Raw genomic sequence first — 17,570 nt, forward strand, 5'->3', positions numbered from 1 at the left:
AGTGACCAAAACAATGTTGGTTTGATTAAAGGACAACTAGCTACAATAGAATTGCATAATAAACAAATATAGAATAAAGAAAAAATGTAGCATTTACTTTGAATTTCAAAAAGGTGGCAGATTTTCTACTGGCAAATTTCAAAGTCAGTGGCCATGAGCCAATCACAAAATGCATATACATATTTACTGTAAATACATATAGTATGTGCTGCTCAGTCAGAAATTGCGCATATAAAAGAATGTGCACATTTTATAAATTAGATTTTATTTTTTATCGTTTTCGCTATATGAATCGTGAAAGTGTAATTTTTACTCTAGTAGCCCTTTAAAGGACCACTCAATGCAGTAGGATTGCATAATTAACATGTGCACAATAAAAAGACAATGATTTAACACCTACTATGAATATCAAATAAGCAGTAGAATTTTTTCTGACAAATTAATTTTTTCTCTTATTTTCCGGCCCTCTGTATCATGTGACAGACATCAGCCAATCACAGACAAGTATACATATACCCTGTGAGCTTGTGCACATGCTCAGTAGGATCTTGTTCCCCAAAATGTGTGAAAATAAAAAGATTGTGCAAAATATGATAATGGAAGTAAATTGGAAAGGGTCTTAAAACTGCTGCTCTGTCTGAATCATAAAAGTTTATTTTGACTTGAGTGTCCATTTAAATAAGAAAAAAATGTTTATGGAAAACCTAGCAAACCCTAAACTATACCAAACACCGCCCAAACCATTTGAGACGTCTCATTTAATAAAGGGGAAAGATCATTTAATTTTATGTTTTCCTTTTCTAAATAATATAACTATAAAGGATGTCCGACATCTTGAAAAAACAGGACCAGAAATGATTATTTTTTCTATTAAAGGGAAATGATATACAAATGTTGAAGTGCTTTAATGTTATGCAGCATAGCTTTAAAATGCTGACTAGAAAATATCACCTGAACAATTTGAATTTCCTAAGTATTCACACCCCGCTGTAAAGAGACTTTAAGCAGCCAATCAGGATGCTAGCCACAGGACATGCAAGGGAATGTGCATCTTTCATGTTATTTTCAGTAAAATCTCATGAGATCACAGCAAAACAAAGCATGACCTCAGCACTGCTGATGCTGATTGGCTATTTTTTTTCCCAACTTGCAGCTGGACGGAAGCTAAAAGTTAAACTGTTCACACAGCATTTACTATTGTAAGCTGAAGAATTTTTGAGGTAGAATATATTCCCTTTTTACATAGAGATGTTCAGGTAATATTGTCACGTCAGTTTTTTTTTTTTTATTTTAATAATTTTTTTAATTTCAATCATTTTTTATTAGGTTATAGTCACAATTTACAGTAATGTCACGTCAGCTTTTAACAGTTATGCTGCATAACTTTCAAGTAAATTAGCATATGAATATTATGTCCCTTTAAGCAAATGTAATCTTAAAATTCAGCAAGTAAATAAATGTTTTCCTAAGTTTATTAAGTGGCTTATTTAAATATTTGTCTAGGAGGCACTGCACCTTTAAAAGAAAGGCCACAGGTTGACTAAAAATAATTTTACAAATTACAGCCGACTCCCTGACTGTTTTCTATCTTGTGATTACATATGTTTTACTATATATTCCAGTTTATGATTAAAACTGAGATTTACATCTTAATCTATTCATGGCAAAATCTTTTATAAATATGCACAAATATAATTCTGAAGATTCAAACTAATCACTACGATTCTTCAAGAAGAGTGTGCCAGATGTCCTACGTGGTACTTTAGTGGTACGCAGCAGGCAAGAAGGTGAACCAGCTTTGCTCTCTTCCACCTGTTAGTGTTATAAAGAGTTCTATATATTGTTATTGCCTTGGCTGAGATAATTTAGTGTAATGATAACAAATTTCTATTAATGAGGCTCCAAAAACAAGTTATAGCTTAGCTGTGGATTACTCCAATGTTAGAATGAATATGGTAATTTTTTTTATATATTAATGACTTGAGTTAACCTACAGTTATGAATACAATGCTAAAAAATTACACTGAATGCAAAATATCATATCATGTACATAAACCTAACAGAATGTTTCTCAAATAAAAAAAAATCTGTATACTGCAGTATTCATATTAATTTGCTTCTATCTACAGACTAATTTCACACTTCTGTAGGTTCACTGGTGGTCAAGGTAAATGCTCCACAAACATGAAAAGAAGTTGGTTCATTCCTTCTAGTTAACAGACCAACAACTTCTTCTAATGTCTGTGAGTGGATAGCTTGCTATTTTATTTGCAACAATGTTTGGAAATAATTTCACCATTTTGTTTCTTGAGCTTATCATACTGGAGACTTGAGTTTGAGTCTTTAAACATATGGATCAACACTGAAAGGCTTTAAGAATCATCCCTCTTAGTCCCAGGAAAATAGATTGTTGTTAAAGCAGTGTGTCACAACTTTGGACTTGTTTCCATTGAGTCTGCAAAATGGAGCGATATGCTACCGAATTGGCCGACAGCTAAAATTAGTTTACGGCTTCATATTGTGCGTATTGTATGGAGTCGCTCCTTTTATGTAGATGTAAGTTAATGTTGTGCTAACACTTCCATCTGACGTTGGATTTTTCAAAAATTCCGCTATAACAAGTTCATTGCTATGTTAACCCGACCTTACATTATAAATTTTACATTTAACGTATTTGCTCCTTATCTGTGATCACCTCTAAAAAAAAAAAAAAAAAAAAAAAAAAAAAAAATGTTTTATTTAATGAAAAAACATTTTGGTTTTGCTGTATTAAATTTTTAAAATGTATTGATATATGTAATATTTAGTGCTGCCCTAAGCATAGGCCTAGCTGGAATTCTGGAGTTATGTGCTTGATTATATTTGTATATGTAAATACATATTGATATTTAAACAGAAACATAACTCCAACTAACCCTATACCTGGGCAAGCAATAAATATTACAAATAACAATACATTTATAAAGTAAAACACTTGTATTGTTTAAAAATGTTAATATCTCAATGAAAAAGAGGCCTTAAAAAGCTTATTCTTCCTCTTTGATACCTAGTTTAAAATGCCGTAATGTTTGACACCTTATCAACAGCTTCCAAGAGCGTTTTAGCTGTTTGCGCTTTCAATGGAAACCTGGTGTAAATTTGCGCTTTTCGGCTTCTATTATTTTCTATAAACTGTGTAATTCTTTTTAGAAAGCCAGAGCCCACCTGCCAGTAATGATAGAAAATGCGTCATTGGAAACTGCCGATAAGCGTAATGGCTTCCGACAAAAGTTGTATCATTTTACGACCACGCGAAAACCCAATTGCGGCTAAATAGAAACAAGCCCTTTATCGGAACTGGTGTGGTTAATGACGACAACTATGCTGGGCTAGAAATAGGGGAAAATGTATCATGAGGAGGGAGAACTTTATACAGGTAACAAAGAAAAAAACCTGCTGTGAAGGATGTTACGTCACAAGAATGAAATAATTCCACAGGGGTATTTTATTACTGGGTAGCAAAATGTTAAAATGCTATAGGAGCTACCATATCAGAATTATTTTTTCCCAAACTGACAAATTTGGGAAAGAAAGATGACTTTTTCTAAACTGTCTTTTATTGATTAAAAAATAAATAAATAGAAATCAGAAGATCAAAAAACATAATTTATGCTTACCTGATAAATTTATTTCTCTTGTAGTGTATCCAGTCCACGGATCATCCATTACTTATGGGATATTAACTACTCCCCAACAGGAAGTGCAAGAGGATTCACCCAGCAGAGCTGCTATATAGCTCCTCCCCTAACTGCCATTACCAGTCATTCGACCGAAAACATGCAGAGAAAGGAAAACCATAGGGTACAGTGGTGACTGTAGTTTAATGGAAAAATTACCTGCCTTAAAGTGACAGGGCGGGCCGTGGACTGGATACACTACAAGAGAAATAAATTTATCAGGTAAGCATAAATTATGTTTTCTCTTGTTAAGTGTATCCAGTCCACGGATCATCCATTACTTATGGGATACCAATACCAAAGCTAAAGTACACGGATGACGGGAGGGACAGGCAGGCTCTTTATACGGAAGGAACCACTGCCTGAAGAACCTTTCTCCCAAAAACAGCCTCCGAAGAAGCAAAAGTGTCAAATTTGTAAAATTTGGAAAAAGTATGAAGAGAAGACCAAGTTGCAGCCTTGCAAATCTGTTCAACAGAAGCCTCATTCTTAAAGGCCCAAGTGGAAGCCACAGCTCTAGTAGAATGTGCTGTAATTCTTTCAGGAGGCTGCTGTCCAGCAGTCTCATAGGCTAACCGTATTATGCTACGAAGCCAAAAGGAGAGAGAGGTAGCCGAAGCTTTTTGACCTCTCCTCTGACCAGAAGAAACGACAAACAGGGAAGACGTTTGTCGAAAATCCTTAGTTGCCTGTAGATAAAATTTCAGGGCACGGACTACATCTAGATTGTGTAGCAGACGTTCCTTTTTCGAAGAAGGATTAGGACACAAAGATGTAACCACAATCTCTTGATTGATATTCCTGTTAGTGACCACCTTAGGTAGGAACCCAGGTTTAGTACGCAGAACTACCTTGTCTGAATGAAAAATCAGATAAGGAGAATCACAATGTAAGGCAGATAACTCAGAGACTCTTCGAGCCGAGGAAATCGCCATTAAAAACAGAACTTTCCAAGATAACAACTTGATATCAATGGAATGAAGGGGTTCAAACGGAACCCCCTGTAAAACATTAAGAACTAAGTTCAAACTCCATGGTGGAGCAACAGTTTTAAACACAGGCTTGATCCTAGCTAAAGCCTGACAAAAAGCTTGAACGTCCGGAACTTCTGACAGACGTTTGTGTAAAAGAATGGACAGAGCTGAAATCTGTCCCTTTAAGGAACTAGCGGATAAACCCTTTTCTAAACCTTCTTGTAGAAAAGACAATATCCTCGGAATCCTAACCTTACTCCATGAGTAACTCTTGGATTCGCACCAATATAAGTATTTGCGCCATATCTTATGGTAAATCTTTCTGGTAACAGGCTTCCTAGCCTGTATTAAGGTATCAATAACTGACTCAGAAAAACCACGTTTTGATAAAATCAAGCGTTCAATTTCCAAGCAGTCAGCTTCAGAGAAATTAGATTTTGATGTTTGAAGGGACCCTGGATCAGAAGGTCCTGTTTCAGAGGTAGCGACCAAGGTGGACAGGATGACATGTCCACTAGATCTGCATACCAAGTCCTGCGTGGCCATGCAGGCGCTATTAGAATCACTGATGCTCTCTCCTGTTTGATTCTGGCAATCAATCGAGGAAGCATCGGGAAGGGTGGAAACACATAAGCCATCCCGAAGGTCCAAGGTGCTGTCAAAGCATCTATCAGAACCGCTCCCGGATCCCTGGATCTGGACCCGTAACGAGGAAGCTTGGCGTTCTGTCGAGACGCCATGAGATCTATCTCTGGTTTGCCCCAACGTCGAAGTATTTGGGCAAAGACCTCCGGATGAAGTTCCCACTCCCCCGGATGAAAAGTCTGACGACTTAAGAAATCCGCCTCCCAGTTCTCCACTCCCGGGATGTGGATTGCTGACAGGTGGCAAGAGTGAGACTCTGCCCAGCGAATTATCTTTGATACTTCCATCATTGCTAGGGAGCTTCTTGTCCCTCCCTGATGGTTGATGTAAGCTACAGTCGTGATGTTGTCCGACTGAAACCTGATGAACCCCCGAGTTGTTAACTGGGGCCAAGCCAGAAGGGCATTGAGAACTGCTCTCAATTCCAGAATGTTTATTGGTAGGAGACTCTCCTCCTGATTCCATTGTCCCTGAGCCTTCAGAGAATTCCAGACAGCGCCCCAACCTAGTAGGCTGGCATCTGTTGTTACAATTGTCAGTCCGGCCTGCTGAATGGCATCCCCCTGGACAGATGTGGCCGAGAAAGCCACCATAGAAGAGAATTTCTGGTCTCTTGATCCAGATTCAGAGTAGGGGACATGTCTGAGTAATCCCCATTCCACTGACTTAGCATGCACAATTGCAGCGGTCTGTTAGACGTGCAAAGGGTACTATGTCCATAGCTGCTACCATTAAGCCGATCACCTCCATGCATTGAGCTACTGACGGGTGTTGAATGGAATGAAGGACACGGCATGCATTTTGAAGCTTTGTTAACCTGTCTTCTGTCAGGTAAATCTTCATTTCTACAGAATCTATAAGAGTCCCCAAGAAGGGAACTCTTGTGAGTGGAAAGAGAGAACTCTTCTTTTCGTTCACCTTCCATCCATGCGACCTTAGAAATGCCAGTACTAACTCTGTATGAGACTTGGCAGTTTGAAAGCTTGAAGCTTGTATCAGAATGTCGTCTAGGTACGGAGCTACCGCAATTCCTCGCGGTCTTAGTACCGCCAGAAGAGCACCCAGAACCTTTGTGAAGATTCTCGGAGCCGTAGCCAATCCGAATGGAAGAGCTACAAACTGGTAATGCCTGTCTAGAAAGGCAAACCTTAGATACCGGTAATGATCTTTGTGAATCGGTATGTGAAGGTAAGCATCCTTTAAATCCACTGTGGTCATGTACTGACCCTTTTGGATCATGGGTAAAATTGTCCGAATAGTTTCCATTTTGAACGATGGAACTCTTAGGAATTTGTTTAGGATCTTTAAATCCAAGATTGGCCTGAAAGTTCCCTCTTTTTTGGGAACCACAAACAGATTTGAGTAAAACCCTTGTCCTTGTTCCGACCGCGGAACCGGATGGATCACTCCCATTAATAAAAGATCTTGTACGCAGCGTAGAAACGCCTCTTTCTTTATTTGGTTTGTTGACAACCTTGACAGATGAAATCTCCCTCTTGGGGGAGAGAATTTGAAGTCTAGAAGGTATCCCTGAGATATGATCTCTAATGCCCAGGGATCCTGGACATCTCTTGCCCAAGCCTGGGCGAAGAGAGAAAGTCTGCCCCCCACTAGATCCGTTCCCGGATCGGGGGCCCTCGATTCATGCTGTCTTAGGGGCAGCAGCAGGTTTCCTGGCCTGCTTGCCCTTGTTCCAGGACTGGTTAGGTCTCCAGCCTTGTCTGTAGCGAGCAACAGCTCCTTCCTGTTTTGGTGCAGAGGAAGTTGATGCTGCTCCTGCTTTGAAATTACGAAAGGAACGAAAATTAGACTGTTTAGCCTTAGGTTTGGCTCTGTCTTGAGGCAGGGCATGGCCTTTACCTCCTGTAATGTCAGCGATAATTTCTTTCAACCCGGGCCCGAATAAGGTCTGCCCTTTGAAAGGTATATTAAGCAATTTAGATTTAGAAGTAACGTCAGCTGACCAGGATTTTAGCCACAGTGCTCTGCGTGCCTGAATGGCGAATCCGGAATTCTTAGCCGTAAGTTTAGTTAAATGTACTACGGCATCTGAAATAAATGAGTTAGCTAACTTAAGGGCTTTAAGCTTGTGTGTAATCTCATCTAATGGAGCCGATTCAAGTGTCTCTTCCAGAGACTCAAACCAAAATGCTGCTGCAGCCGTGACAGGCGCAATGCATGCAAGAGGTTGCAATATAAAACCTTGTTGAACAAACATTTTCTTAAGGTAACCCTCTAACTTTTTATCCATTGGATCTGAAAAGGCACAGCTATCCTCCACCGGGATAGTGGTACGCTTAGCTAAAGTAGAAACTGCTCCCTCCACCTTAGGGACCGTTTGCCATAAGTCCCGTGTGGTGGCGTCTATTGGAAACATCTTTCTAAATATCGGAGGGGGTGAGAACGGCACACCGGGTCTATCCCACTCCTTAGTAACAATTTCAGTAAGTCTCTTAGGTATAGGAAAAACGTCAGTACTCGCCGGTACCGCAAAATATTTATCCAACCTACACATTTTCTCTGGTATTGCAACTGTGTTACAATCATTCAGAGCCGCTAACACCTCCCCTAGTAATACACGGAGGTTTTCCAGCTTAAATTTAAAATTTGAAATATCTGAATCCAGTTTGTTTGGATCAGAACCGTCACCCGCAGAATGAAGCTCTCCGTCCTCATGTTCTGCAAATTGTGACGCAGTGTCTGACATGGCCCTAATATTATCAGCGCACTCTGTTCTCACCCCAGAGTGATCACGCTTACCTCTTAGTTCTGGTAATTTAGCCAAAACTTCAGTCATAACAGTAGCCATATCCTGTAATGTGATTTGTAATGGCCGCCCAGATGTACTCGGCGCTACAATATCACGCACCTCCCGAGCGGGAGATGCAGGTACTGACACGTGAGGCAAGTTAGTCGGCATAACTCTCCCCTCGTTGTTTGGTGAAATATGTTCAATTTGTACAGATTGACTTTTATTTAAAGTAGCATCAATACAGTTAGTACATAAATTTCTATTGGGCTCCACTTTGGCTTTAGCACATATAGCACAGATATCTTCCTCTGAATCAGACATGTTTAACACACTAGCAAATAAACTAGCAACTTGGAAATACTTTTCAAGTAATTTACTATAATATGAAAACGTGCTGTGCCTATAAGAAGCACAGAAAAAGTTATGACAGTTGAAAATTAATAAACTGAAAAGTTATAGCATCAAATCTTTGTAAAAAACACAATTTTAGCAAAGGATTGCTCCCATTAGCAAAGGATAACTAACCCTGATAGCAGAAAAAAAAAATAAAAAAAAAAAAAATACAGAAATAAACGTTTTTTTATCACAGTCAACTACAATCTCACAGCTCTGCTGTGAGTGATTACCTCCCTCAAAACAAGTTTTGAAGACCCCTGAGTTCTGCAGAGATGAACCGGATCATGCAGGGAAGACAATAAACTTCTGACTGAATTTTTTGATGCGTAGCAAAAGCACCAAAAAAGGCCCCTCCCTCTCACACATAACAGTGAGAGAGATCAGTAAACTGTCATAAATTAAATAAAACGACTGCCAAGTGGAAAAAAATAGTGCCCAAAACATTTTTTCACCCAGTACCTCAGAAAATTAAACGATTTTACATGCCAGCAAAAAACGTTTAACATTAATAAATTGAGTGTTATAAAAAATCCTGTTGCTAGTCCCTGCAAATTAGGCTAAAGTTTTATGCATACAGTATAATTCCAGTGAAGTGCCATTCCCCAGAATACTGAAGTGTAAAATATACATACATGACAGCCTGATACCAGTTGCTGCTACTGCATTTAAGGCTGAGTTTACATTATATCGGTATGGCAGAATTTTCTCATCAATTCCATTGTCAGAAAATAATAAGCTGCTACATACCTCTTTGCAGATTAATCTGCCCGCTGTCCCCTGATCTGAAGTTTACCTCTCCTCAGATGGCCGAGAAACAGCAATATGATCTTAACTACTCCGGCTAAAATCATAGAAAAACTCAGGTAGATTCTTCTTCAAATTCTACCAGAGAAGGAATAACACACTCCGGTGCTATTATAAAATAACAAACTTTTGATTGAAGGTATGAAACTAAGTATAATCACCACAGTCCTCTCACACATCCTATCTATTCGTTGGGTGCAAGAGAATGACTGGTAATGGCAGTTAGGGGAGGAGCTATATAGCAGCTCTGCTGGGTGAATCCTCTTGCACTTCCTGTTGGGGAGTAGTTAATATCCCATAAGTAATGGATGATCCGTGGACTGGATACACTTAACAAGAGAAAGAAATGGGCACAATGTAGAGTCCATGCACAGACACCAACCTTGGTTGTGAAAAGAGCCACAAGAAAATGTTCACAATTTCATAGAAAACCTATGCACTAGTTCAAAAGAATGATGTTGCAAACTTGCATAACCACATTTAGATAATAAGGAGGATTAGGACACTTTAAAAAACGCAAAAACATTTCTCCAGAGTCTGGAAGTTTGTGAAAACATTAAAGTGAAGGACAAACTTTCACTGAAGAAAAACTAAAAGAGCAGAGCCCTGAAACTTCTATGCCGTCCTTCACAACTGCCAAGATCAGAATAACACATGGAAGCCCACTGAAGATTCTTGATACGAACTTGAAAAACTATCCAGGCTTACAATTTACAACAGTTACAATAGGCAACAGGGTTTAAATTACCTTGAGAATAAACCTTTTATTCTTTAGAATAAAGACTTCATAACCAAGTCATCAGAACATGCACTTACATGTCTTGATAATTAAACAGACCATGAGTCAAAAGATTGAGGAGTTTGGGTAATAATCTTTACTTCTGCTGAGCAAAAAAGTCAGATCTGAAAATTAGGTTCTCCATAGCTTCACCAGAGCCAAGATAGGATTTTTCTTGTATCACCAGAGGAAATATAGCAATCAGAGGAAATAAATATGCAAGTGCAAATGTAAAAGAAAACACTTAAGCGTCTCTTATGAATTCTCATAGATCTCTAATTCTGGCAAAATATCTTGTTACCTTAATATTTTATCATGATACCATCAGTTCTATTTCTGGACAATCCCACATCCCAGGCAATTTCCATAGAATAATAATATGCAGTTGCTATACACTTGATGAATAACCTTAAAATCTTATTCCTAAACCTAAAGACATAAAGTGTAAACAGATCATATCACCTTGAGGTTGATCTGCCCCAAATAAAGGTTGATTTCCATAGAGCCTCAATTGGGTTTGAGAAAACACAAAACAAAAAAATGTTGTTGGTGCGTTTTCCACCGTTATTGACAATTACGTTCCCCATAGAAAATAATGGCGGCCGAAAATTAAAATTTTACACCAGGTTTCCATTTAAGGTGCAGACAGGTAAAACATGGCAGGTGCTATCGTTAAAGTTTCAAACATTACGACATCCTCAACTAGGTGTAAAAAAAGGAAAAAATAAACTTTTTGAGGCTTATTTTCCATTGAATTATTAAAGTTTGCAAACAATACAAGCTTTTCTCTTTTTTTTATACATATATATAATATTTAGTGCTGTCCCAGGCATAAGCCTAGTTGGGGTTATATTCTTAATTATATTTCAATATGTACTTACATATAAAAAATATAATCAAGTATATAACTCCAACTAGGCTTGCCTCGGGCAGCACTAAATATTACATATACAAATAAAATTTAAAAATAAATTAGAACAAAAAAATGGATGACCTTAATTTAAAATAAATTCTTCGCATTCTTTGATTGTATGTTAGGTGACCAAATCACTCTACCTAGCTCAAAAACCACCAAACTCCTAACACTGCAGTTGTGTCTTTCCATCTCTAGCCGATCACATGTAAGGAGTGCAGGCACCAACCTTAGTATTTATAATTTAAGGTCGGGTTACCATAGCAATAAACGTTGAATGGAAGCGTTAACATAACGTTAACTTATGCATAGACGAAAAGACGAGCTGTACACATTGCACAAAATATTTTAAATGGAAACCTGGTACTTAAATGGAGCCATAATCTATTTTTAGATGTTGGCAAATTCGGTGGCTTACGGATCCATTTTTACAGACTCAATGGAAACGAGGCCTAAGTATCTTAACTTTAAACGCAAGCTGCATGTCGATAGCTACAAGGCTCACAAATCCAAGCGCCAGGCCTAATTTTGAAGATGCTGTTGGTACCATAGTGCCTGGCTTTGAGCTAACATATTAAAAGAAAATATTTAACATGCATGCACAATAAATAGCTGGTTTATAAATAGTACACACTGCAGTGTACTTTTTAAGGCTGTCTTGGCCCGCTTATCCATTGGATCCTTTAAGGAATCATAGTAAACTTTCCTATGCACCGAAAGAGGATATACGATAATAATAAACAGATCAAAACTTTAAACTGCTAGAAAGAATCTTTGTCTATGGGCTATTACTCAAAGAAATTAAATGAAACCATAGGTAAATGGGTAAAAACAATTTTCACCGCCTAACAATTAAAGCACTTTTCACACCATTCAGACAAATATCTTCGTTAATATCTACAGTAAAAATTATTGCCTTAAGCAATCACTTCGCTTGATCTGTAATACAAATGGACACTTAATCCTTATGCTTCCTCTTTCTTACAAAAAAGATTACAGCTCCTATCAGAAGAATCAACAATTAAATCCCTTTGAGAATCTGATAAACCAAGGGAAGCTCTATAACTAAGACTCTTAGTCATAAGATCATAACTGTGAGGGGAACCAAATCCTTAGATTTGTGACAATACTCTAATTTAAAGCATAAAATAACGGATTTAAACAAATAGATCTGATTACAGAAAAAAACTATTAAAAGGTGGGGTGCAATAAAATCGAGGCAAAACCAGGATTATTCTGTGAAGAAAACCCTGATGTTAGAACATAGTGTAAGACCACAGACTGTTGCTTTTAACCCCTAAAATGTCAGGAAAAGCCTTACAATCCATAGCATTTTTTGTACATATAAGGAGGATGCTCCCCTAGATTTAAAAGCATCATATAATTGATAGTTTGCCTCAGTAAATTAGACTTGCATACAGCATAAAACTGCTTGACCATAGAGGAATATTTTTTTTTATCATTCAACTCCTCCAAAAGGATTACTAAAATATCTGGATTCTCTGTTTCCAGCAGCACAACTGGTAGAACAATACAACATAACTTCTTTGAAGAATGGAAAAACCCACTAGATACATGCATCTAATTGCAGAAGTATTGCAGGAACACCTACTTAGAAGAGTACACTCAAGCGAATTGATGCAGCAGCACAATATGGCTGCCCTTGTAAAAGCTAAACTCTTAACTCCTGCATGGAGGATCCTGACCTAGCAGCAACAATGGATAATAAGATAGTTTTACACCAAGCACAACCTTTTGGTTAGTGATAGACTTCAATAAAGAATATGTTAAAGATGCATTGGATGTGGCTTTAGGAACTGATATTTTCTGTTCCTTATAAGCCTCAATAATAAGAAATAAACAACCTTACGGTACACAAATATTTATCTGATAGAGCTTTGGACTTAGGAACTGTATAGTGCAGAAGACGTATACAGGAAAGCATGCAGCAAACAACACACTGGAACAAACCCAACACACTTAGCACCAGATCCCAAATGTAAAAGATATGTCCATCAGGGATAACCTGAAAGATCAGACCCCCTAGATAACAAGGTCATGGTCCAATAAACCTCTAGGGATTGAGTCAGGAGTTTTTTCATATGGCGAGTACATACATGTTGGGTCTCTGAGGGTCGCCAGACCAGTGAAGCTGAGCTATGCTGTGTGTACAATTATAACTGGGGGTTTCCCCCTTCATTTGTTTAATTAAAAAAAAGTGTTAAAAGAGAAAGAAAAAAAAAAGGCTTTAAAGGGACAGTTTACTCAAAAATGTTCTCCCCTTTAATTTGTTCCCAATGATCCACTTTACCTGCTGGAGTGTATTAAATTGTTTACAAGTAGCTCCTTTACCCTTATATTTGCATTTGAAATAGTTGATTTAGCATGTGGTATCCCCACCTATGCGGAAAGTTTGTGGCCGCGCGTACCAGCTATAGATAAGCTTTGTAAACACAGCCAGCAGAAGAGATTACACTCCCAGTGGGGTATAGCAGAGATAAGGTAATAAAATGTTGATTTTCCATTGTTCTCTCCAAGTACTGGTGATTGTTTTATGGACAGATATAATATAAAGAAGCATGTATATGTACACAATGTGATACAGTAATGAGATCTGATTATACCTACAAGCTCAACCTATTTTATTAGGTTGTGGCTTCAAAACACAAAATCAGAGCTTTAATATACAGAAATAAACCTTAAAAAGTTAATTTTCATACATTTGTACTCTGCAGTAAAAAAAGCAATTGTAAACATATTAAGGGAAAAACTATTTTACAGTATACTGTCCCTTTAACGTTTTCAAAATGATGGTAAACTAAACAATGATTGTGTTACATCAAGCATACTCTTGCAAACCCCCCCCCCAGCCACCTCTTCACAAGTGTGTGGTGCAGCCAATAGGAGAGGCACCACATGCACAGATATTTGTGTCTTGCACGTTTTCCCTAACAGTTAAAGAAAAAGATGAAAGTTGCACACCGCGGCAATTTTCTGCATTTGTTTCAAGGGACACTAAAGACAAAATGAAACTTTCATGATTTAGAGCAAGTTTTACAAGACTATCCAATTTACTTCCATTATGTACTGTCTTTTTAAAGGCACACTTTATGAAGCACTAGCTCCTACTGAGCATGCACAAGAGTTCACAGTGTATATGTGTAGGAGTATGTGATTGGCTGATTGCTTTCACATTATACAGAGGTCCAGCAAGTTAAAGGAAATTTTGAAATTTGTTAGAAAAACTATTAATTTGAAAATTCAGAGTAAATGCTATTGCTTTGTCATTTTATTATGCAATTCTACTATATTTAATGGTCCTTTAACTAATGAATAACGAGGGTTTGAATTTATCTATGAAAAGAGATGGAGTGTCATAAACAATTATTGTAAGAAGCTGAAAGCTGATGTAGTATATATTCAGGAGACACATTGGTTATCTGACAAACCTGTTCCCCTTAAGTCCATTCACTTCCCCAGTGTCCTAGAAGCCTCGTACTGGGATAAAACCAGGGAAGTTGCAATCCTTGTGCACAGAAATGTGTTTTTTGAGCAGGTATTTGTGGAAAGATATGCGGAAGGCAGGTACATTATCTGGGTCTGTAAACTTAATTGTACTTTATACACTTTGGTGTAAATGCCTGAAACCAATATAATTAAACATGTCTTGACATTTGTTGAGCAATTAAAACAGGGTACCATTCTATTAGGAGGAGATTTGTATTTGGTCTAAGACCCAAATTATGATAAAAAATTGAGGAGGGGTAGATCTCATGACACAATTCATCTGCATCCAAATTTTGTGATGTGATAGTAAAATGTAATCTATTTGAGGTTTGGTGGTCGTATCATCCTTATAAAAAGGTTTATACCTTCTTTTCGGCTCGGGCATACTCTAGATTGTATTATTTTTTTTCTGATTCTTGGTCCCTGAATGGGATCCTGGACTATATTCAAAAATCCACAGGAGAGGGACAGCAGAATAGAAATTTTATTTAGGTTTCACACAGAAACAAATAGCTAATCCTGGACTCCCATATGCATATATGCTCTTGGTCAGACTATGATTCTCTCCCCATTACTGTGGCGTGTGCCCTCAGGTCACAGTTTAGGAGTGCATGGCGACTCTTGTAGTATCTTTGGGAAGAAACCAATATCCCTAATTCCTTGGCTGTTGCTGAATTTATCAGCATTGATCAAGTGTCAGCTCCAACAGTGTGGGCTGCCCTGAAGGTATATATTTGTGGCCTTTGTATTGCCAGGATGGTGAAGAGAAGGAAACAGAATGGTGGTTCCTTAGGTCAACTAGCCTGTGACCTTCACAGTAAAGAACAACTTAATAGGCAGAAAACAATCAGCCAAGCTCTCAGACGAGATTGCTCGTGTACGATCACAGATCAAAGCCAAGAAATATAATAGGGTTAAAGAGGCAATGTTTAGATTCAAACAACTTATGTATTACAAAGGCAACAAGGCAAATTATATTAATAGGAAGGAAGTGTGTGTGTGGGGGGTTCTAAATAATTCTAGTAAGGCCTTTCTAAGAATAGAAAAAAAATTAGATTAACTCTACAAATCCAAAAATATTGACAATAGCAATTAAAAAAAAATAAAACTATCATTGATTTAATACCACAAGGCTTTTTTTTTTTAAAGGGACATGAAACCCAACATTTTTCTTTCATGATTTTAGATATAGAAAACAATTTTAAACAACTTTCCAATTTACTTATATTATCCAATTTGCTTCATTCTCTTGGCATCCTTTGTTGAAGAAGCAACAATGCACTACTGGGAGCTAACAGAACAACCGATGAGCCAATAAAATGAGGCATATATGTGCAGCCACCAATCAGCAGCTGTGAGCATACCTATGTATCCTTTTCAACACAGAATACCACAAAAAAAATAGATAATAGAAGTAAATTGTAATGTTGTTTACAATTGTATGTTCTATCTGAATCATTAAAAAAAAAAATTTGGTTTCTTGTCCTTTCAAGATTAAGTACAATATGGTGCGATTAAATAAAACATAGTTTTACCTTAAATTCAACAAAAATATATCACTGCATTTGATAAAATGTACTTAAAGAGCCATTAAAGTGGAAAATTGACATGCTCTCATTGGTTTTATCACTTTTATTTAACTCCTTTGCGGGGGTTAAACACACAGGTGTAGTACTGCTCGGGAGCCACAAAGAATTGCTGGTCCTTAGCAGAAACTGCAGCTGAGCCAAACAGCAGTGCTAGTTACACAGCTGGTTGTGCCTCAGCAGCAGATTCAGTGCAGGATCAGCAGTTTTCTGTGGCTCACCAGAAGTATTTTACCTATGTATTTAACTCATTTTGCGGCGGATAAATACATAGAGTTTTAGACACTGAACCCAAATTTTTTCTTTCGTGATTCAGATAGAGCATGCAAGTTTAAGCAACTTTCTAGTTTACTCCTATTATCAAATTCTCTTCATTCTCTTGGTATCTTAATTTGAAATGCAAGAATGTAAGTTTAGATGCCGGACCATTTTTGCTGAACATACTGTGTTGTTCTTGCCGATTGGTGGATAAATTCACCTACCAATAAACAAGTGCTTTCCATGGTTCTGAACACAACAAATAGCTTAGATGCCTTCTTTTTCAAATAAAGAAAGCAAGAGAACAAAGAAAAATTGATAATAGGAGTAAATTAGAAAGTTGCTTAAAATGTGCATGCTTTATCTGAATCACAAAAGACAAAATTTGGGTTCAGTATCGCTTTAATAGTGAAAAACTAATATGCTCTAACGAATGAGAGCATCAGTTATTTCCCACTATAAAGCACTTTAATTTTCTCAAACATAAACTATCACCTCTGCAATTCTTTGAATTAGCTTGCAATTTTAGCAAATATGAGACACACGTGTGACAAGACAATGTGTTTCCATCTATAAATCTAAATCTCTCTCTATATCTCTAAACACACACACACTCTACAGCCTGTAACACATTGCTTTAAAATAAGATGAAACAATATCAGACTAAAATGACTTAAAGGGACATTCCAGACAAAATTGGAATACACACAGGTGCATTTCAGTTTTGAATAGAAGCATTTTTGTAATATACATGTACTGTATTGGCAAAAATGATTCTAATAAAATAGCTGTTTTAAGAATGTATTTAAGTATGCACCAGCATTTTATTCTCAGCACTTCCTCAGAAAGTCTAAGGTGCTTGTATCACCTGGTAATGACTCATTTTGCATCATTGCTGACACGATACAAGCCCCACTGTCTCTGCTAGCAGCTGCAGTATTTAATATGCTGATGTACTGAGAATATCTAGATACACTTTACATACATGTGCAGAGACAAATGCTAACACTAAAACAATAGCTTTTACTGGAAGCATTGTAAATATGCTTCTATCCAAAGATGCAATTTATCTTTGTGCATTTTAATTTTGACTGGAATTTATTTATATTTGTAACCAAAATGTAATATTTAGACATTCTGATTAAAGGGATATTAAACACTTTGAGATGGTAATTTATAATGATTAATCGTATATATATAAAAAAACCTCTACAATACACTTTCATTATTTATTTTGTCCC

The 17,570-nt window shown here is 37.2% G+C and overlaps 1 protein-coding gene across 9 annotated transcripts in view; it reads right to left on the reverse strand.

Moving 5' to 3' along the window:
• The window catches only part of TCF4 (transcription factor 4), a 652,106-nt gene that overhangs the window by 473,964 nt on the left and 160,572 nt on the right, over positions 1-17,570 (reverse strand). The window lies entirely within an intron of this gene.

This window comes from Bombina bombina, chromosome 2 (genome assembly GCF_027579735.1).
Source record: "Bombina bombina isolate aBomBom1 chromosome 2, aBomBom1.pri, whole genome shotgun sequence".
NCBI classification, from domain to species: domain Eukaryota; kingdom Metazoa; phylum Chordata; class Amphibia; order Anura; family Bombinatoridae; genus Bombina; species Bombina bombina.